At 47.1% G+C, this 22,337-nt stretch overlaps 1 non-coding gene across 1 annotated transcript; it reads right to left on the bottom strand.

The window, feature by feature from the left end:
* Nucleotides 1-12,075: 12,075 nt before the first annotated feature.
* LOC136332460 (small nucleolar RNA U13) lies at nucleotides 12,076-12,177 on the bottom strand. The gene has a single exon (XR_010730718.1). It is a non-coding gene; the product is annotated as a small nucleolar RNA U13 (small nucleolar RNA).
* Between the last annotated feature and the right edge of the window lie 10,160 nt (nucleotides 12,178-22,337).

Raw genomic sequence — 22,337 nt, 5'->3', positions numbered from 1 at the left:
CAAGTGACCCCTTGCTCAAGCCAAGGACCTTGGTCTCAAACTGATGAGCTGTGCTCAAACCAGATGAGCCTGCGCTCAAACCAGCGACCTTGGGGTTTCGAACCTGGGTCCTCCACGTCCCAGTCCGACGCTTTATCCACTGCACCACAGCCTAGTCAGGCAGCCACTCTTTATTTTTCAAAAATATTTTATTTATTAATTTTTTAAAAAAAAAAGAGGAAGGGAGAGAGACAGAAACATTGATCTGTCCCTGTCTGTGCCCTGACCCGGGGTCAAACCCAGAACCTTTGCATATTGGAATAATGCTCTATCCAGCTGAGCTATTCAGCCAGGGCTCATCAGTCACCTTTCAGTGAACTGATTGAGAAAAATGTTTTTGAGCAATGCTCCTTGTCAAACACTGTCCTACTCAAGAATACTATGTCTTGCCTGACCAGGAGGTGGTGCAGTAGATAGAGCATCGGACTGGAATGTGGAAGGACCCAGGTTCGAGACCCCAAGGTTGCCAGCTTGAGCGCGGGCTCATCTGGCTTGAGCAAAAAGCTCACCAGCTTGGACCCAAGGTCTCTGGTTCGAGCAAGGGGTTGCTTGGTCTGCTGAAGGCCCACGGTCAAGGCACATATGAGAAAGCAATCAATGAACAGCTAAGGTGTCGCAACGAAAAACTGATGATTGATGCTTCTTACCTCTCTTCGTTCCCGTCTGTCTGTCCCTATCTATCCCTCTTTATATAAATTAAAAAAAAAAAAAAAAAAATGTCTTCACCCTGGCCAGATAGTTCAGTTGGTTAGAGCATCATCCCGAAGCTCAGAGGTTGATGGTTCCAACCCCAGTCAGGGCACATATAAGAACAGATTGATGTAGTGGTAGAACGTCGGCCTGGCGTGCAGGAGTCCCTGGTTCGATTCCCAGCCAGGGCACACAGGAGAAGCGCCCATCTGCTTCTCCACCCCTCCTCCTCTCCTTCCTCTCTGTCTCTGTCTTCCCCTCCCGCAGCCAAGGCTCCATTGGAACAAAGTTGGCCCGGGCGCTGGGGATCGCTCTGTGGCCTCTGCCTCAGGCACTAGAATGGCTCTGGTCGCAACAGAGCAACGCCCCAGATGGGCAGAGCATCACCCCCTGGTGGGCGTGCCGGGTGGATCCTGGTCGGGTGCATGCGGGAGTCTGTCTGACTGCCTCCCCGTTTCCAACTTCGGAAAAAAAAAAAAAAAAAAAAGAACAGATTGACGTTTCTATTTCTCTCTCTTTCTCTCTCTCCACCTTCTTGTCTTATGAAAAATTAATAAATTTATAAAAATTTAAAGGCCCTGGCTGGTTGGCTCAGTGGTAGAGCACCGGCCTGGCGTGCAGGAGTCCTGGGTTCAATTCCCGGTCAGGGCACAAAGGAGAAGTGCCCATCTGCTTCTCCACCCCTCCCCCCTCTCCTTCCTCTCTGTCTCTCTCTTCCCCTCCCGCAGCCAAGGCTCCATTGGAGCAAAGTTTGCCCGGGCACTGAAGATGGCTCTGTGGCTTCCGCCTCAGGCGCTATAATGGCTCTGATTGCTGCAGAGTGACGCCCGAAGATGGGCAGAGCATCGCCCCCTGGTGGGCATGCTGGGTGGATCCCGGTCAGGTGCATGCGGAAGTCTGTCTGACTGCCTCCCCATTTCCAGCTTCAGAAAAATACAAAAAAAAAAAAAAGAAAAAAAGAATAATATGTCTTTCAAAGATTTTATGGACCAAGTAGGATACAGAAGTACATCATAGGATATATACAGTGTGTCCGTAAAGTCATGGTGCACTTTTGACAGGTCACAGGAAAGGAACAAAAAACGATAGAAATGCGAAATCTGCACCAAATAAAAGGAAAACTCTTCCAGTTTCATAACTATTCAGTGCAGTTCAATGTGGGCTCACACACAGACTATTTAGGGCTCCTTAGGTAGCTATCCCGTATAGCCTCTACAGACTCATCACTGACTGATGGCTTACCAGAACGGGGTTTCTCCACCAAACTGCCGGTTTCCTTCAACTGCTTATCCCACCGAGTAATGTTATTCCTATGTGGTGGCGCTTCGTTATAAACGCGCCGATATTTACGTTGCACTTTGGTCACAGATTCGAATTTAGCGAGCCACAAAACACACTGAACTTTCCCCTGTACCGTCAATATCTTGACTGGCATGCACACATGCTGCCACATCATCCTACAGAAACTGGGAGGGTTTTCCTTTTATTTGGTGCAGATTTCACATTTCTATCATCTTTTGTTGCTTTCCTGTGACCAGTCAAAAGTGCACCATGAGCCTGACCTGTGGTGGCGCAGTGGGATAAAGCGTCGACCTGGAACACTGAGGTTGCCGGTTCGAAACCTTGGGCTTGCCCGGTCAAGGCACATATGGGAGTTGATGCTTCCTGCTCCTCCCTCCCCTTCTCTCTCTCTCTCTCCTCTCTCTCTAAAAATTAATAAAAAAAAAAAAAGTGCACCATGACTTTACGGACACACTGTAGAGACTGATGAGCATGCAATAAAGAAGTCATAGCCTAACCAGGCAGTGGCGCAGTAGAGCATCAGACTGAGATGTGGAGGACCCAGGTTCAAAACCCTGAGGTCACTGGCTTGAGCGTGGGTTTCACCAGCTTGAGTGTAGGGTTGCTGGCTTGAGCATGGGAACATACATGTGACTCCATGGTCGCTAGCTTGAGTCCAAAGGTTGCTGGCCTGCCTAACCAGGTGGTGGTACAGTGGTTAGAGTGTGGGACTGGGACGCGGAGGACCCAAGTTTGAGACTCCAAGTTTGCTAGCTTGAGTGTGGGTTCATCTAATTTGAGCAAAGCTCACCACCTTTGGTCCAAGGTCTCTGGCTTGAGCAAGGGGTTACTTGGTCTGCTGTAGCCCCCCCCCCCCATTAAGGCACATATGAGAAAGCAATCTGTGAACAACTAAGGAACTGTGACAAAAAATTGATGCTTCTCATTTTTCTTCCTTCCTGTCTGTCTGTCCCTCTCTCTGACTCTCTCTCTGTCTCTGTCAAAAAGTAAAAAAATAAATAAAAATAAAGAAGTCATATACGGCCTAACCTGTGGTGGTGCAGTGGATAAGCGTCGACTTGGAAATGCTGAGGTTGCCGGTTCGAAACCCTGGGCTTGCCTGGTCAAGGCACATATGGGAGTTGATACTTCCAGCTCCTCTCCCCCTCTTTCTGTCTCTCTCTCTGTCTCTCTCTCTCTCTCCCTCTCCTTTCTAAAAATGAATTTAAAAAATAATAAATTTAAGCCAGTCTGTACAATATAGAAATAATACTTCTTTCTTTTCTGATGCTTCTCAATCCGCCAGACTCTTCTGAATATTATATTCCCTCCATTGTAAGCTATGTTGTAGAACCACTGGAGCAGTAAGAGTCTCTCACACTCTGGATGTTGCTGGTTGCACATTCTTAGTACATTTCACTATGCTCCTATTTTCTGCCAGTTGGTGGTGACATACATCAGGGACTGGTTCAGACTTAGTATACCTGGTATGTTCTTGGCCATTTTATAACATCTGATTCCTTTAAAAAGAGAGAGAGAGAGAGAGAGAGAGCAATAACTAATAGGCACTTCTGAGCATTTAAGAAAGTGTGGTCTACCCAAGGTCACTGGCTTGAGCATGGGGTCATCTAGCTTGAGCACTGGGTTGCTGACTTGAGCATGGGTCCATAGACATGACCCCATGGTTGCTGGCCTGAGTCCAAGGTTGCTGGCTTGAGCGAGGGTCGCTCATTCAGCTGGAGGTCCCTGGTCAAGGCACATACGAGAAAGCAATCAATGAACTAAGGAATCACAACAAAGGATTGATGATTCTCATTTCTCTCCTTTCCTGTCTGTCTGTCCCTGTCTGCCCCTTCTAAAAAGAAAAAAGAAAATGTGGTCTGTTGTGCCAAAGAATAGGGGGATTTAGTATTGTCAGGGAAATTTTTTTTTCTTGAGTAAATCACATATGCATTTTAAGAAATGCAGAGAGGTTTTTTGCCTTGTGATTAGCTAGCAAAAAGCATTCCAGGCAGAGAAAATCATACGTTGATGTCCTTTGTTCAGAAAAGAAATAAAAGAGCCAGCATAGCTGAAGTCTAATGAGGGAGCGAGACAGAGAAATTACAATGGAAAAATTACAGGGACAGGTTATTTAGGTCCCTGCCAGTGTTGGTACAAATTCAGTTTTTCAAGGACACTGGGGACCATTAAAGCACCTTTAGCTGAATTTATATCAGGATAATTACTGGTGTTTTGAAAAGAACACTCTGGTCTAGCTTGAGAAAAATATCCCAGGGAGGATGGAGTGGATGTAGGGTGAGCCAAGAGCATAGGACGCTAATTTGTCATCCAGGTGGGACACCATAGCCCAGAAAGGGGAGGCAGTGGGGTGTAGGGAAGTGTTCGCAGGGTGAATGTTTTGGGAGGTGGAACGTCAAAGACTGTGGGCTCCAACAGACTTGAGGTGGTACAGGAGACGGAGTGGTCCACTGGCGGTGAGAATACCTACAAAAGACTTTATGGATGCAGATCAGTAAACCAAATTTGACCTCAATCCAAATGGACGTCACAAACACAAAAATGGCATTAACCAGAGATGCGCTTTCCCACGCCGGCCACGAGGGGGCGCTCCGACCGAGCCCATCTCAGACGAGGCTGAGAGGCTGTCTGGCCAATACAATCTTTTCTTTTCTGACCAATAAGGGGAGAAGAAGTTGCGACGCCTGTATTTTGTGACAAAGAACGCTTTAGTGCTAGGGTCCTGTGTTCAAAACCCAATGCCAATTGGCCAGCTACCGGATTTCTTTAATATCTTCTATGCTTCATTTTCTCCTTTTATTTCTTTAATTTTCATTTATTGATTTTAGAGAGGAAAGGATAGGGAAAACATCGATTTCTTGTTCCATTTATTTATGCATTCATTGGTTGACTATTGTATGTGTCCTGAAATGGGGTGGAACCATCAACCTGGTAGTATGAGACCATGCTCTAACCAACTGAACTGCCCAGCCAGGGCCATTTTCTTCTATAAAGTGGGCCAATCAAACACTGGTAAGTTCTGCCTGACCTGACCAGGCACTGGCACAGTGGATAGAGTGTTGGACTGGGATGCGGAGGACCCAGGTTCGAGACCCCGAGGTCACCAGCTTGAGCGCGAGTTCATCTGGTTTGAGCAAAGCTCACCAGCTTAGACCAAAGGTCGCTGGCTCGAGCAAGGAGTTACTGGGTCTGCTGAAGGCCCGCATGAGAAAGCAATCAATGAACAACTAAGGTGTCACAACGAAAAACTGATGATTGATGCTTCTCATCTCTCTCCATTCCTGTCTGTCTGTCCCTATCTATCCCTCTCTCTGACACTCTCTCTGTCCCTGTAAAAAAGAAAAAAAAAAAAAATATTTCTGTATTTCTAAAGAGAATGTGGAAAATAAAGTCACACAGGTTTGACTTTTTTTCTCCTCCTCAGACCCTGCAGGACACTAAGATGCTGCACTGTGAATTTCCAAGGAGAGTGTAGGTTTCAGCATTTTTCCAATTTCTTTTCTTTTATTCTGTGTTTGAATAAAAAAGATAACAGAGCCCTGGCCAGCTAGCTCAGTGGTTAGATCATTCATAGCCCTTATACGCCAAGGTTGCAGGTTTGATTCCTGATCAGGGCACATACAAGAATCAGCCAACAAATGCATAAATAAGTGGAACAATAAATAGATCTTTCTTTCTCTCTGCTTTCTTCTTTCTCTAAAATCAATCAATAAAAAAATTTTAAAAAGATAACAGAGCCTGACCAGGCGGTGGCGCAGTGGATAGAGCGTCAGACTAGAATGCCGAGGACCCAGGTTTGAGACCCCGAGGTCGTCAGCTTGAACGTGGACTCATCTGGTTTGAACAAAAGCTCACCAACTTGGACCCAAGGTTGCTGGCTCGAGCAAGGGGTTACTCGGTCTGTTGAAGGCCCATGGTCAAGGCCTTTATGAGAAAGCAATCAATGAACAACTAAGGTGTCGCAGTGCTCAACGAAAAACTAATATTGATGCTTCTCATCTCTCCGTTCCTGTCTGTCTGTCCCTGTCTATCCCTCTCTCTGACTCTCTGTCTCTATTAAAAAAAAAAAAAAAAAAAAACCCTGACCAGGTGGTGGTGCAGTGGATAGACCGTAGGACTGGGATGCCGAGGACCCAGGTTCGAGACTCCGAGGTTGCCAGCTTGAGCGCAGGCTCATCTGATTTGAACAAAAGCTCACCAACTTGGACCCAAGGTTGCTGGCTCGAGCGAGGGGTTACTCGGTCCACTGAAGGCCCACAGTCAAGGCACATGTGAGAAAGTGATCAATTAACAACTAAGGTGTCGCAATGTGCAACGAAAAACTAATGATAGATGCTTCTCATCTCTCCGTTCCTGTCTATCTGTCCCTGTTTCTCCTTCTCTCTGACTCTCTCTCTGTTTCTGTAAAAAAAAAAGATAACAGAATGTCTGACCAGGCAGTGGCGCCATGGATAGAGCCTTGACCTGGGGCGCTGAGGACCCAGGTTTGAAACCCCAAGGTCACCAGCTTGAGCGTGGGCTCAACTGGCTTGAGTGCAGGGTTGCCTGGCTTGAGCGTGGGATCATAGACATAACCCCATAAATTGTTAAATACAGTTAATTTGCTTTTTTTTTTTTTTTTTTTTCATTTTTCTGAAGCTGGAAACGGGGAGAGACAGTCAGACAGACTCCCGCATGCGCCCGACCGGGATCCACCCGGCACGCCCACCATGGGGCGATGCTCTGCCCACCAGGGGGCAATGCTCTGCCCATCCTGGGCATCGCCATGTTGCGACCAGAGCCACTCTAGCGCCTGAGGCAGAGGCCACAGAGCCATCCCCAGCGCCCGGGCCATCTTTGCTCCAATGGAGCCTTGGCTGCGGGAGGGGAAGAGAGAGACAGAGAGGAAAGCACGGCGGAGGGGTGGAGAAGCAAATGGGCGCTTCTCCTGTGTGCCCTGGCCAGGAATCGAACCCGGGTCCTCCGCACGCTAGGCCGACGCTCTACCGCTGAGCCAACTGGCCAGGGCAATTTGCTTTTTAAAAAAAAATGTATTTGAGCCTGACCTGTGGTGGCAAAGTGGATAACGCGTCGACCTAGAAATGCTGAGGTCGCCGGTTCGAAACCCTGCGCTTGCCTGGTCAAGGCACATATGGGAGTTGATGCTTCCAGCTCCTCCCCCCTTCTCTCTCTCCCTCTCTCTCTCCTCTCTAAAAATGAATAAAGAAAAAAAAAAAAAGTGTATTTGAGCCAAACTGACACTTACCAAGAAGCAAAATCTAAATTGGTTGAGAGAATGTTTTGACAAATGGCCATTTTACAGTTTGTTTTATTCATGAGAATCAAAAGAATAGCATAGGGAATATAGTCAATTATATTGTGATAACAATGTAATTATATTGTAATAATAATATTCTAAGAACTATACTAATATTGTAATAACTATGGATGGTGCTGGATACATACTAGATTTATCAAGTGGTTCACTTTGTAAGTTATATGAATGATCACTATGTCGTACACCTGAAAATAATATAATATTGTATGTCATCTGTAATTTAAAAAAAAGAATCAGCGCCCTGGCCGGTTGGCTCAGCGGTAGAGCGTTGGGCTAGCGTGCGGAGGTCCCGGGTTCGATTCCCGGCCAGGGCACACAGGAGAAGCGCCCATTTGCTTCTCCACCCCTCCGCCGCGCTTTCCTCTCTGTCTCTCTCTTCCCCTCCCGCAGCCAAGGCTCCATTGGAGCAAAGATGGCCCGGGCGCTGGGGATGGCTCTGTGGCCTCTGCCCCAGGTGCTAGAGTGGCTCTGGTTGCAACATGGCGACGCCCAGGATGGGCAGAGCATCGCCCCCTGGTGGGCAGAGCGTTGCCCCTGGTGGGCGTGCCGGGTGGATCCCGGTCGGGCGCATGCGGGAGTCTGTCTGACTGTTTCTCCCTGTTTCCAGCTTTAGAAAAATGAAAAAAAAAAAAAAAAAAGAATCAGCCTGACCTGTGGTGGCGCAGTGGATAAAGCGTCGACCTGGAAATGCTGAGGTCGCCGGTTCAAAACCCTGGGCTTGCCTGGTCAAGGCACATATGGGAGTTGATGCTTCCAGCTCCTCCCCACCTTCTCTCTTTGTCTCTCTCTCCTCTCTCTCTCCCTCTCTGTCTCTCTCTCTCTCCCTTTCTCTCTCCTCTCTAAAATGAATTAAAAAAATTTTAGCCTGACCTGTGGTGGCGCAGTGGATAAAGCGTCGACCTGGAAATGCTGAGGTCGCCGGTTTGAAACCCTGGGCTTGCCTGGTAAGGGCACATGTGGGAGTTGATGCTTCCAGCTCCTCCCCCCTGTTTCTCTCTCTCCTCTCTCTCCTCTCTAAAATGAATACATAAAAAATAAAAAAAATAATAAAAAAATTAAAAAAAAAAGAATCAAAGGAGAGGACAGGTGTAAGGCCAGTAGTCACGGCCACCATCACAGCTGCCTGGCCCATGCAGGTTCTCATTAGATTCGGACAGATGGTAATGAAACAACAGAGCCAGGAACTGGTGGGCCATTAGCTTTAATCATAGCTTGCACCCGGTGGGCAAGAAATACACACAGGGTAAAACACTTCCCTTTCCATTCAGGGCTCCCAAAGCCACTGACTTATCTGAGTTTCCTAGAATCAAAGGTTTTTTGCTTTGGTTTGGTTTGGGGTTTTTTTGCATTTTTCCGAAGCTGGAAACAGGGAGGCAGTCAGACTCCCACATGCGCCCGACCGGGATCCACCCGGCATGCCCACCAGGGGGCGATGCTCTGTCCATCTGGGGCATTGCTCTGTTGCATTCAGAGCCATTCCAGTGCCTGAGGCAGAGGCCACAGAGCCATCCTCAGCACCCGGGCCATCTTTGCTTCAATGGAGCCTCGGCTGCGGGAGGGGAAGAGAGAGACAGAGAGGAAGGAGGGGGGAGGGGTGGAGAAGCAGATGGGCGCTTCTCCTGTGTGCCCTGGCCGGGAATCAAACCCGGGACTCTTGCACGCCAGGCCAACGCTCTACCACTTAGCCAATCAGCCAGGGCTAGAATTAAAGGTTTTAAGCTTGCCTGACCAGGCGGTGGCGCAGCGGATAGAGCGTTGGACTGGGATACGGAGGACCCAAGTTCGGAGGACCCAAGGTCGCCAGCTTGAGTGTGGGCTCATTTTGTTTGAGCAAGGCTCATCAGCTTGGACCCAAGGTCGCTGGCTTGAGCAAGGGGTTACTCCATCTGCTGAAGGCCCACGGTTAAGGCACATATGAGAAAGCAATTAATGAACAACTAAGGTGTCGCAATGAAAAACTGATGATTGATGCTTCTCATCTCTCTCCGTTCCTGTCTGTCTGTCCCTATCTATCCCTCTCTCAAATTCTCTCTGTCTCTGTAAAAAAAAAAAAAAAAAGTTTTTAAGCTCACCAGCCTTATTCACCTCTGTTCCCCATCTCCTTCTCTCTGCACAAACTGGCTTCTCCTTCAGCACTCTGCCATCTTGGCTGCTTCTCCTCTTCTCCACGTGGCCTTTCTCTGCTCTCCACCAGCATGGGCTCTTCTGCCCCATTTTATAGTGTAGAAATCAAAACCTTGGCCTGACCTGTGTTGGCGCAGTGGATAAAGCGTCAAACTGGAAACGCTGAGGTTGCCGGTTCAAAACCCTGCACTTGCCTGGTCAAGGCACATATGGGAGTTGATGTTTCTTGCTCCTCCCCCTTCTCTCTCTCTCTCTCTCTTTCTCTCTCTCTCTCCCCCCTATCTATAATGAATAAATAAAATCTTTAAAAAAATTAAAAACAAAAAGAAATCAAAACCTTTAATTCAAAATACAAACAAGGAAGTCTCTGATACAAAGTCACTTATCTGAGGGATAAATAGGATTCCTCATGAGAGTACAACACTCTACATCAAGCAACAGTCAAGGGTGTGGGAAAAGCTTAGTCTTAAAACTAAGCCTTAGGAGACCAGGTGGTGGCGCATTGGATAGAGCAGGGGTCCCCAAACTATGGCCCGCGGGCCGCATGCGGCCCCCTGCAGCCATTTATCTGGCCCCCGCAGCACTTCTGGAAGGGGCATCTCTTTCATTGGTGGTCAGTGAGAGGAGCATAGTTCCCATTGAAATATTGGTCAATTTGTTGATTTAAATTTACTTGTTCTTTATTTTAAATATTGTATTTGTTCCCGTTTTGTTTTTTTTACTTTAAAATAAGATATGTGCAGTGTGCATAGAGATTTGTTCATAGTTTTTTTTATAGTCCGGCCCCCCAATGGTCTGAGGGACAGTGAACTGGCCCCCTGTGTAAAAAGTTTGGGGACCCCTGGGATAGAGTATCGGATTGAGATGCGGAGGACCCAGGTTCAAGACCTCGTGGTCACCAGCTTGAGTGGGCTCATCTGGTTTGAGCAAAGCTCACCAGCTTGGACCCAAGGTTGCTGGCTCAAGCAAGGGGTTACTCGGTGTGCTGCAGCCTCATGGTCAAGGCACATATGAGAAAGCAATCAATGAACAACTAAGGTGTTGCAATGAAAAACTAATGATTGATGCTTCTCATCTCTCTTCATTTCTGTCTGTCTGTCCCTATCTATCCCTCTCTCTGACTCTCTCTGTCACTGTAAAAAAACACCAACAACAAAAAAAACACTGAGCCTGATCTGTGGTGGCGCAGTGGATAAAGCGTCGGCCTGGAAATGCTGAGGTTGCCGGTTCGAAACCCTGGGCTTGCCTGGTCAAGGCACATATGGGAGTTGACGCTTCCAGCTCCTTCTCTCCTCTCTCTCTCTCTCTCCCACTTCTCTCTAAAATGAATAAATAAATAAACAAACAAACAAACAAACAAACAAAAAAAACACTGAGCTTTAGGCTGTAACTGTTGGAATCCATGGGAGTCCGAAAGACCAGAGTAACAGGCTTTATTGAAAGGAAGAAAGGAACCCTGCCGGGCACTCCTCCTGGGGGAGAAGAACACCGGTTACAGACTAGGGGCGAGTTATATAGTGTTTGGGAGAGCCTGAGGGGATACTGAGGCAAAAGTCCTGGTATGTCTGGAATGCTCCTCCTTGGGGGGCTTCAAGCATGTGGGTGTTGAACCAAAAGTCCTGGTATGTCCGGAGCCCCTCCTTGGGGCGGGTTGTCAACTTTTTGGAATTCCTCTGTCTCAGGGTCAATAGTCCAGTAAGGGTGAGGTCTGACAGATAAGCGGAACATCAAGAGGGCAGTTTGGAATTCACGTATCTATCAGTAACAACCCTGCCTGCTTACAGCCTGTCCCCCACACCCAATGCAAACTATAAGTGAGCAAACATATACATCACATTTACAAACTTATTTGATCAACAACAGGGCATAAAGGGAGTATACAAAAACCACCAGTGGTAGTTTAGGGAGGGGGGAGAGAGCTAAACAAGAAAATCTCTGAGTTGGATAAAAGGAAAAATGAACAAACACATTATTTTTTTACATTGGTGGGTACAGAAATGTTATAAATAAACATGACAGCCTGACCTGTGGTGGTGCAGTGGATAAAATGTCGACCTGGAAATGCTGAGGTTGCCTGTTCAAAACCCTGGGCTTGCCTGACCTGTGGTGGCGCAGTGGATAAAGCTTCGACCTGGAACTCTGAGGTCGCTGGTTCAAAACCCTGGGCTTGTTTGGTCAAGGCACATATGGGAGTTGATGCTTTCTGCTCCTCCCTTCTCTCTCTCTCTCTCTCTTTCTCTCTCTCTCTCCTCTCTAAAATGAATAAATAAATAAAGTTTAAAAAAAAAGATCTTTCAAAACCCTGGGCTTGCCTGGTCAAGGCACATATGGGAGTTGATGCTTCCAGCTCCTCCCTCCTCCTCTCTCTCTGTCTGTCCTCTCTTTTCCTCTCTTTCTCTCTCTCTCCCTCTCTCTCTCCTCTCTAAAAATGAATAAATAAAAATAAATAAATAAATAGATAGATAGACAAATATGACAGCACATGTTATTGACCAAGATAACAATGAAGGGTCCGTGTTCCGGTGGGAGGCTGTGCCCTGAGGAGTCTAGGAAAGAAGGTCACTCTGATCTTTCAAAGGTATGTTATCTCTTCTTTCTTTTCAGGTCAGATGGGTTATGTGCCGTAACCAAGTTTGAGGAAGGCACATCTCACACAAGACAGGTGCACAGCCAATTGTCCCTCCAATTTTGAATGACAAACATATCTCCAAGGTATGTTATCTAAGATGCACAAAGACAATAGACAGGCTCAGTTAGGGTAAAGTTTGACCTTTGTCAAGGAAGCCACAGGCCTAGGCCATGAGTATGCCATGACAATCTTAGTTAGGAATGTTTGTGGTTACTTTCGGTTTCTGAGTTTGTATGGCCCGCTAGGCAGGCCTCCCCTGAGCTTGTCAGGTTTATTTATTTAATTAAATAATTATTTAAGATGTTATTTATTAATTTGAGAGAGAGGAGAGAGAAAGGCGAGGTGGGTGGGGGTGAGGAAGAGCCGAAGCATCAACTATAACTTTTGCAATGACTGGTCAAGCCCAGGGTCTCAAACTGGTGACCTCAGCATTCCAGGTTGAGGCTTTTTCTACTGTGCCACCACAGATCAGGCGTTTGTCAAGTTTAATATGTGGCCTCCCCCCCCCTTTTTTTTTTTTTACAGAGACAGAGTTAGAGAGAGGGATAGATAGGGACAGACAGACAGGAATGGAGAGAGATAAGAAGCATCAATCATTAGTTTTTCGTTGCAACACCTTAGTTGTTCATTGATTGCTTTCTCATATGTGCCTTGACCACGGGCCTTCAGTAGACCTAGTAACCCCTTGCTGAAGCCAGCGACCTTGGGCTCAAGCTGGTGGGCTTTTGTTCAAACCAGATGAGCCCATGCTCAAGCTGGCGACCTCTGGGTCTCAAACCTGGGTCCTCCGCATCCCAGTCCGATGCTCTATCCACTGCGCCACCGCCTGGTCAGGCACTATGGGTTCTGTTATTATTTAGAATAACAAATATTACTATTCTTATTTGAATAACAGACTTATAGGCCTTCCAGGACTCTGCTTTAACCATTCTTCACCCTGCCTGCCCCTTCCACTGAGAAGAATGCCCAGCAAACACTCCATAGCCCTTGGTTAAATAACACTCACTCAGGCTGCTCCTGAATGAATCCTGGTTTGTAAACTGTGACCTTAAGAAAATGGCTTGAGCCCTGGCCGGTTGGCTCAGCGGTAGAGCGTCGGCCTAGCGTGCGGAGGACCCGGGTTCAATTCCCGGCCAGGGCACATAGGAGAAGCGCCCATTTGCTTCTCCACCCCTCCGCCGCGCCTTCCTCTCTGTCTCTCTCTTCCCCTCCCGCAGCCAAGGCTCCATTGGAGCAAAGATGGCCCGGGCGCTGGGGATGGCTCTGTGGCCTCTGCCCCAGGCGCTAGAGTGGCTCTGGTGGCAACATGGCGACACCCAGGAGGGTCGCAACATGGCGACGCCCAGGATGGGCAGAGCATCGCCCCCTGGTGGGCAGAGCGTCGCCCCCTGGTGGGCGTGCCGGGTGGATCCCGGTCGGGCGCATGCGGGAGTCTGTCTGACTGTCTCTCCCTGTTTCCAGCTTCAGAAAAATGCAAAAAAAAAAAAAAGAAAGAAAATGGCTTGAGCATGTCTGAGCGATGGCACAGTGGATAGAGTGTCAGCCTGGGATGCTGAGTACCCAGGTTTGAGATCCCAAGGTCACCAGCTTGAGCAAGGGCTCATCTGGTTTGAGCAAAAGCTCACCAGCTTGGACCCCAGGTGGCTGGCTCCAGCAAGGGGTTACTTGGTCTGCTGAAGGCCCACAGTCAAGACACATATGAGAAAGCAATCAATGAACAACTAAGGTGTTGCAATGCGCAACAAAAAACTAATGATTGATGCTTCTCATCTCTCCGTTCCTGTCTTTTTGTCCCTGTCTATCCCTCTCTCTGACTCTCTCTCTGTCTCTGTAAAAAAAAAAAAAAAAAAAAAAAAGAAAATGGCTTGAGGTCTCTGGGTTCTCAAACATAAAAGATACAGCCCCTAGTTGGGTGGCTTAGCTGGCTAGAGTATAGTTCCAACCTTCCAAAGTCATGGGTTTGATCCTGGTCAGGGCTCATATGAGAATCAACCAATGAATGCATAAATAAGTGGAACAACAAATCAATATTTCTCTCCCTCCCTCTCTCTTTCTCTCTCTAAAATCAATGTTAAAGAGATGTAGAAAGAGCTGTTGTACTTCCTCATTCCTGTCCTGAGATAAATCAATGACAGAATCCTGTTATGCACTAGTAAGTGCTCAGCAAATGGGTTAATTGAGCTAACTGGTAGTGTTTTCCCTTGGGCTTAAAGTTCCTCCCTCAGATCTGCTCTATGAGACTCTGAGTCATCCATCCATCTATCTGTCCATTCGGTCATTTTTTTGACAGAGACAGAGAGAGTCAAAGAGAGGGACAGAGGGCAACCAGACAGACAGGGAGGGAGAGAAATGAGAAGCATCAATTCTTTGTTATGGCACCTTAGTTGTGCAACAATTGCTTTCTCATATGTGCCTTGACCTGGTGTGTGTGTGTGACGGGGCAACAGCAGAACGAGTGACCCCTTGCTCAAACCAGTGACCTTGGGCTTCAAGCCAGTGACCATGGGGTCACATCCATGATCCCACACTCAAGTAGGTGACCTCAAGAGTTTCAAACTTGGGTCCTCCATGTCCCAGTCCAACTCTATCCATTGTGCCACCACGTGGTCAGGTCAGACAAACAGCCTTCTGACAGCCAGCACCTAAGTTAAAAGGTCCTAGAGGAAAAAAAAAAAGGTCCCAGAGATGTGTTTGACTCTTGCGTTGCCTTGGAGATGCTCCCAGTGTGTCGGGAAGATGGCCACTGCCCAGGGTTGCCAAAGCACTGGAATTTACCTAGCCACTAGTAAATAGAAGTCCTCTGTCTACATGGGTGACTCACATCTGGGTGATTGCAAACATTTGTCTTCCTAGGGATTTATGCCCCTTCCTCAGCGTTTATGTCTAGTCTACTTAGACCCTCTTTCTTCTCCACATTCACCCCAATATGTGCTTCCCTGTCCAGTTAGGGGTGGTGACAGCTGGTACCTCAGACTCTGTTAGGAGCTCAGGGTGCCCACTAGTGAAATGGGGATGGCAGCACTTGAACTACAACAAATATTTAATAACTCCCAATTGCTCACGATAAATATCAAACCTGACAGGCCTGACCTGTGGTGGTGCAGTGGATAAAGCATGGACCTGGCACGCTGAGGTTGACAGTTTGAAAGCCTGGGCTTGCCTGGTCAAGGCACATATGGGAGTTGATGCTTCCTGCTCCTCCCCACCTTCTCTTTCTCTCCTCTCTAAAATGAGTAAGTAAGATCTTTAAAAAAATAAAAATTAAATCTGACAATATTCATAACTGACTCTTTGTTTATTTTTTTATTTTTTAAAAAATTTTATTTATTCATTTTTAGAGAGGAGAGAGAGAGGGAGAGAGAGGGAGAGAGAGAGACAGGGGGGAGGGAGGAGCTGGAAGCATCAACTCCCATATGTGCCTTGACCAGGCAAACCCAGGGTTTCGAACCAGCAACCTCAGCATTTCCAGGTCGATGCTTTATCCACTGTGCCACCACAGGTCAGGCGACTCTTCATTTATTGAGTACAGAAATAATTTCCCTGAGAGATGCCATTGATTAATTCATACCCACTCTGTCCTCCCAAGGAACTTCTATTTCAGAGATCAGATTCCTAACTGCTTGGGGCCTGGCCTGTGGTGGCGCAGTGAACAAAGGTCCAGCTGGAATGCTGGGACCGGGCTTGCCTGGTCAAGGCACATATGAGAAGCAACTACTAGGAGTTTATGCTTTCCACTCCCCCCCCTTTCCTCTCTAAAATCAATTTTAAAAATCTTTAAGAAAAAAAAAAACCAAGAGGAAAAAAAAAAAAGAAAAGAAAATCTTTAAGAAAAAAAAAAGCCTGACCAGGCAGTGGCACACTGGATAGAGCGTCGGACTCGGACTAGGATGCAGAGGACCCAGGTTCGAGACCCCGAGGTTGCCAGCTTGAGTGCGGGCTCACCAACTTGGACCCAAGGTCGCTGGATCCAGCAAGGGGTTACTCAATCTGCTGAAGGCTCGTGGTCAAGGCACATATGAGAATGCAATCAATGAACAACTAAGGTGTTGCAACGCACAATGAAAAACTGATGATTGATGTTTCTCATCTCTCTCTGTTCCTGTCTGTCTGTCCCTGTCTGTCTATCCCTCTCTCACTCTCTGTATTTACTGTTCATTAAAGATCTTCTTGCAAAACCATACAAAACCTCTCAGGTGAAATCCTTTATCCTTCCAAAACAAGGTCTCCCAGCAGTTTCCTACATATTCCATGTCTACCAGGCTTGTCAGTCTTTCCAGTTTAGAAAAAAAAATGAGCACAGGCTCATCTGGTTTGATCAAGGCTCACCAGCTTGAGCCAAAAGTTGCTGGCTTGAGCAAGGGGTCACTTGGTCTGCTGTAGCCCCACCCCCGCCCCGGTCAAGGCACATATGAGAAAGCAATTAATGAACAAGTAGGGTGCCACAACGAAGAATTACAAATATTGATCAACTTACGATCATTCGACTTTACCACTACAATCGCTAGCCAGGACTGCTCCGCATCTGGCAACACAAGCGTTGCCCAGCTGGGCGTATGACAGTGCAGACCAGCTTCCAGCAGCACTACCATCTCCGCGAGCACCATTTCAACTGTTATCCCAGACTCGGTACAGCAATTTGTGTTTTGTGTCTTGGATTTGTGTGTGTGTGTGTGTGTGTGTGTCTTGGATATTTTTCATCAAACCCCTCCCAAGATGTCTACCAAGAGGAAATTGTCTTTGCAAATATTAAACCAGTTGTACTGGTAATGCAGTGTTTTACTTAAACCTGACGAATGTAAAAATAAGAACCAGACCTGTGGTGGCGCAGTGGATAAAGCATCGACCTGGAACGCTGAGGTTGCCGGTTCGAAACCCTGCACTTGCCTGGTCAAGGCACATATGGGAGTTGATGCTTCCTGCTCCTTCCCCGCTTCTCTCTCTCTCTCTCTCTCTCCCCTCTCTAAAATGAGTAAATAAAAAGAAGAAAAAAAAAAGAACCAAAATGGTGTAGAGATGATACAAATGGCATAAAATGAACAAAGAAAATTATGGTATACAACAATAATGAAAGATAATTATGATAAAATATGACTTAAAGATTTTTATAACATCATTTCACAGTACTGTACATATAGCCTACTCAATTTACGACCAAATCATGTTACGACCAGTCTGTCGGAGCCAATCATGGTCATAAATTGAGCACTAGCTGTAATGCTTCTCATCTCTCTACCTGTCTGTCTGTCCCTATCTATCCCTCTCTCTGTCTCTGTCACACACAAAAATATTGTGTTCACATGTGTTCAAGTTTCCCACTCAATATAACAGCCTCTACACCCCGCACGGGGTCCCCCAGTCTTCCCACTCTAGTATGTGAGGACCCACGAGGACCTCAGAGTTGAAAGATTTTGTCTTATCTGCTGAGTTAAAAAAAAAAAAAAAATATGGTTTATATATATGGTTTAACTGTTTATGATTACTGAACATGTATACTGTTTAAAAAAAAAAGCAAAATGGTTTTTTTTGTCTTTATCACGAAAACATTTAGGCCGCAGAAGATGTAGAAAGAGATCTGAGCGCGCTCTGCCCACCCCTGGGTCCCCCTGTCCCAGCCTCCTTTCCACAGGGCTCTCCTAAATCTCTCTCTTGCCTCTGTCCTGTTCCCTGAGCCCATTTCTTCTATGGCTCCCTTCTACTATCTCTGTAACTTCCTACAAAAACTTTCTCTTATAATTTGAAGAAAAAATGAAAGTAAAAAATCTTAGACAAATTGTCCTCATTTGTGCCCTCCCCCCAACAAACGGGGACTCCCAACCCCCCTCTGAGCGAGTTTCCTGCGCAGTCAGCTGCCAGGCACGGGCAGCCCCTGTCTTTAGCATAAAAAAGACCGAGGGAGCCTACTGTCCGCCCCCACTGAGCACTAACATCCCTCCTTTTGTTAGGCTGATGGATATAAACTTTTTTTCAGGCAGCCCGTCCAGGTGCCCATTGACTGGGATGTCCCTCAGGCAAGTGTAAATAAACCCAGTCTTTTCTCCTGTTAATCTGTGTATTGTCAGTTAATTTGGAGGCCCCTGCCCGCAACTACCAAACCCAGAAGAAGGAAGAGGAAACCGTTTTCTTTTTCCAACGCTTTGTGTAGAATTTCTTTCATAAAATTTATAAATCATTGGTAGGTCACTTCTGTACAGCGCCCATCCCCCCATCTCCTGTAGGTCTTAGCCATTTCAAATTCTTTTTTTTTTTTCCCGCTTTATTTATTTATTTATTTATTTTTAATTCATTTTAGAAAGGAGAGAGAGAGAGAGAGAAGGGGGGAGGAGCAGGAAGCATCAACTCCCATATGTGCCTTGACCAGGCAAGCCCAGGGTTTCGAACCAGCGACCTCAGCATTTCCAGGTCGATGCTTTATCCACTGCGCCACCACAGGTCAGGCTTAGCCATTTCAAATTCTGAGCTCTTGACAAACTACATCTCCATTTCTTCCTGTGAATTAGGACCTCAGAAATAGCTGATTTTCACGACTGTTTGTTGAAGAAGTAAATGCATTGCAAGGCTTTTCAAAAGAATCCAGTAAAAGTGAAGTCTGGGAATCTGTTTATTTATGTAGAATCTTATAATTTAAAAACAGTCCCATCCTGCCTGGCCTGTGGTGGTGCATTTCAGCACTGACCTGAAATGCTGAGGTCGCTGGTTCAAAACCCAGGGCCTGCCCGGTGAAGGGCCATACAAGAAGTAAAGGACACCTAAAGGGAAGCAACTGTGAGTTGATACTTCTCACTCCACACCCCTCCTCTCTCAACAAAAACAGCCCCACCCTGCCTAGTGAATTTTCAACAGATAAGAGAAAATGAGATTATACCCCATCCCTTCCATCCCTGATCCTGTTGGGATTCTACAGAAATACTAAGAGAAATTCCTTTTCCCTGCTCTGTGTCTGTGGGGAAAAGAAACAAACAAGCCACTTTTGGCACCGAGTCCATCAGAATCTTTTCTTTGAAGTGACCAAGCCCTGGGATCTCTTTCCCAGAAGCTGCCAAATGTGTGACTCATGTCTTGGAATCTAATCACAGTTTTCTCGACATCTCCACGAGACCTGTCCTCACTCCCCTTAGCGATGTCCCTGTCCTGCCAGACCTGCCGCTTTCTGCAGAAGCCGTGTCATGGGTCAGCCATGTCTGATCAGACTTTCTGAGGATGCAAATGGCCTATGTCCCACGGGGCCGCCACGGGCCACCAGTGTCTTTCGAAGCAGTCGCTAGGTGGCTGCTGTGACTGGGGAGGTGGGGGTCTGTGTGTGCCAGAGTTAGGGCGAGAAAAGAGAGGGCTCCAGGTAAATGCGCATTTCAGATACATCTGTTCAGTTTGAAACAAACTTGTACAGAAACATTGCCCCCCTAAAAAACCATTCATTGTTCATATGAACTGCAGGTCTCACTGTGCATCCTATCTAGACACTGGGCAGCTATAAACGGAGGAGCCGAATTCTTCATTTTATTTTATGTTGATTAAGCTTAAAAAGCTACATGTGGCCCTGGCCGGTTGGCTAAGTGGTAGAGTGTCGGCCTGGTATGCAGGAGTCCTGGGTTCGATTCCTGGCCAGGGCACACAGGAGGAGCGCCCATCTGCTTCTCCACCCCTCCCCCTCTCCTTCCTCTCTGTCTCTCTCTTCCCCTCCAGCAGCGGAGGCTCCATTGGAGCAAAGATGGCCCGGGTGCTGGGGATGGCTCTGTGGCCTCTGCCTCAGGCGCTAGGATGGCTCTGGATGCAACAGTGATGCCCCAGAGGGGCAGAGCATTGCCCCCTAGTGGGCATGCTGGGTGGATCCCGGTTGGGCGCATGCAGAAGTCTGTCTGACTGCCTCCCCATTTCCAGCTTCGGAAAAATGCAAAAAAAAAAAAAAGCTACATGTGGCTAGTAGCTATGTATTGGACAGCACAGACCAGATGGCAAGAGAGTCCAGCCTGACCAGGCGTTGGCGTAGTGGATAGAGCGTTGGACTGGGATGCAGAGGACCCAGTTTTGAGACCCCAAGGTCTCCAGCTTGAGCACAGGCTCATCTGGTTTGAGCAAAAGCTCACCAGCTTGGACCCAAGGTCACTGGCTCCAGCAAGGGGATACTCGGTCTGCTGAAGGCCCACGGTCAAGGCACATATGAGAAAGCAATTAATGAACAACTAAGGTCTCACAAGGAAAAACTGATGATTGATGTTTCTCATCTCTCTCTGTTCCTGTCTGTCTGTCTGCCCTGTCTATCCCTCTCTCTGACTCTCTCTGTCCAAAAAAAAAAGAGTCCAGAAGAAGCCCTGGCCGGATGGCTCAATGGATAGAGCTTTGTCCTGGCATGCTGAGGTCGCAGGCCTGACCCCCAGTCATGACACATATGAGAAGCAATCAGTGAGTGATCAACCAAGTGGCACAAAGAGTTGATGCTTCTCTCCCTTTTTCTCTCCCTTCCTCTTTCTCTGAAATCAGTGGAAGAAATTGAAAAATAAAAGAGACCAGAACATGGGACCCAAGGTACAGAGACATTGGTTTCCCAACGCTAACCAGAGAGTCCTTCGTGACCCCTCTCTATCCCCACTGGAGTCCCAGTCCCTTCATCATGTACTCTTTGATTGTTTTTGTTTTGTAACAAGTGCCCCATCAGTAAAACATCTGAGCATGAGATTTTAGTATAAATTGCACAGTTTTGAGTTTTTTAAAAATGTTCTTTTTATTAATTTTTAGAGAGGAGAGAGAGAGTGAGAGAGAGAGAGAGAAGGGGGAGGGAGGAGCAGGAAGCATCAACTCCCATATGTGCCTTGACCAGGCAAGCCCAGGGTTTCAAACCGGCGACCTCAGAGTTCCAGGTCGAGGTTTTATCCACTGCGCCACCACAGGTCAGGCACAGTTTTGAGTTTTTAACAAGGGCCGGCTCTGGAACAATTACAAAGAAGTTATCCACAGAACACTTGTTAAAAAGGTAAGGAAGCCTGACCTGTGGTGGCGCAGTGGATAAAGTGTCGACCTGGAAATGCTGAGGTCGCCGGTTCGAAACCCTGGGCTTGCCTGGTCAAGGCACATATGGGAGTTGATGTTTCCAGCTCCTCCCCCCTTCTCTCTCTCTGTCTCTCTCTCCTCTCTCTCTCTCCTCTCTAAAATGAATTAAAAAAAAGGTAAGGAAGTCTTCCCATTCAAGACAAATAACCAGGGATCATGACTATTGTATTAGGGGAGAGACGTTGGGCTCAACTCCAGATCCAAGAGGAAGCCAAGGAGTCCTGGCCAACAAGCCCATGAGTGCTCAGTGGACTGAGAACTGCTGAGAAGAGACACCATGGCCTGAACGGGTAGCTCAGTGGTTAGAATGCTGGCCCGAGCACAGGGGTTGCCAGTTTGATCCCTAGTCAGGGCACATACAGGAACAGATCTGTGTTTCTGTCTTTCTCTTCTCTCCCTTCCTCTCTCTCTAAAATCAATAAATAACAATTTAAAAAGAGAGAGAGCTTGACCTGTGGTGGCGCAGTGGATAAAGCGTCGACCTGGAAATGCTTAGGACAGCAGTTCAAAACCCTGGGCTTGCCTGGTCAAGGCACATATGGGAGTTAATGCTTCCAGCTCCTTCCCCCCTTCTCTCTCTCTCCCTCTCTCTCTCCTCTCTAAAAATGAAAAAAAAAAAAAAAAAAAGAGAGAGAGAGAGATACCATAGATACCTAGATACCAATTAAATTTTTTTTTTAAATAGATTTTAGGGATGGGGGAGACAGAGGAGGGAGAAGTAGGAAGCACCAACTCATAGTAGCTGCTTCCTGTGTGTGCCTTGATGAGGTAAGCCCACAGTTTCGAACTGGTGACCTCAGCATTCCAGGTTGATGCTCTGTTCTATGAGCCACCCCAGGCAGGCCAGGTTACCTAGGCAGAATCTCACAAAAGGAGCCTAATAGGATTCTTACTAACAGCAAGTTGAGGACTTGGTTATCAAAGATGGGATGAGGAACTTGATCAGAGATTAAGGGTGGGGGGTTACTGCTCAGATATTTTGGTAAGACAGGGTAAGGTAGGCCAGAGGCAGGTCAAAGGCCAAGTTTGAGCTACCTTAGGAGGGCTTAGGGGAGCCTGACTCAAGTTTAATCACAGAGAGGGTTTTGGTCAGTATATACCCTTGAAGTGTGATGAAAATCCCATTTATATGTGGAAACACATTCTACAAAATACCTGAGCAGCCTGACCAGGCAGTGGCACAGTGGATAGAGC

Source organism: Saccopteryx bilineata, chromosome 3, assembly GCF_036850765.1.
Source record: "Saccopteryx bilineata isolate mSacBil1 chromosome 3, mSacBil1_pri_phased_curated, whole genome shotgun sequence".
In the NCBI taxonomy this organism is placed as follows: Eukaryota; Metazoa; Chordata; class Mammalia; order Chiroptera; family Emballonuridae; genus Saccopteryx; species Saccopteryx bilineata.
The sequence above is the reverse complement of the archived record's forward strand: the minus strand, read 5'-3'. Positions and strand labels throughout refer to the sequence as shown.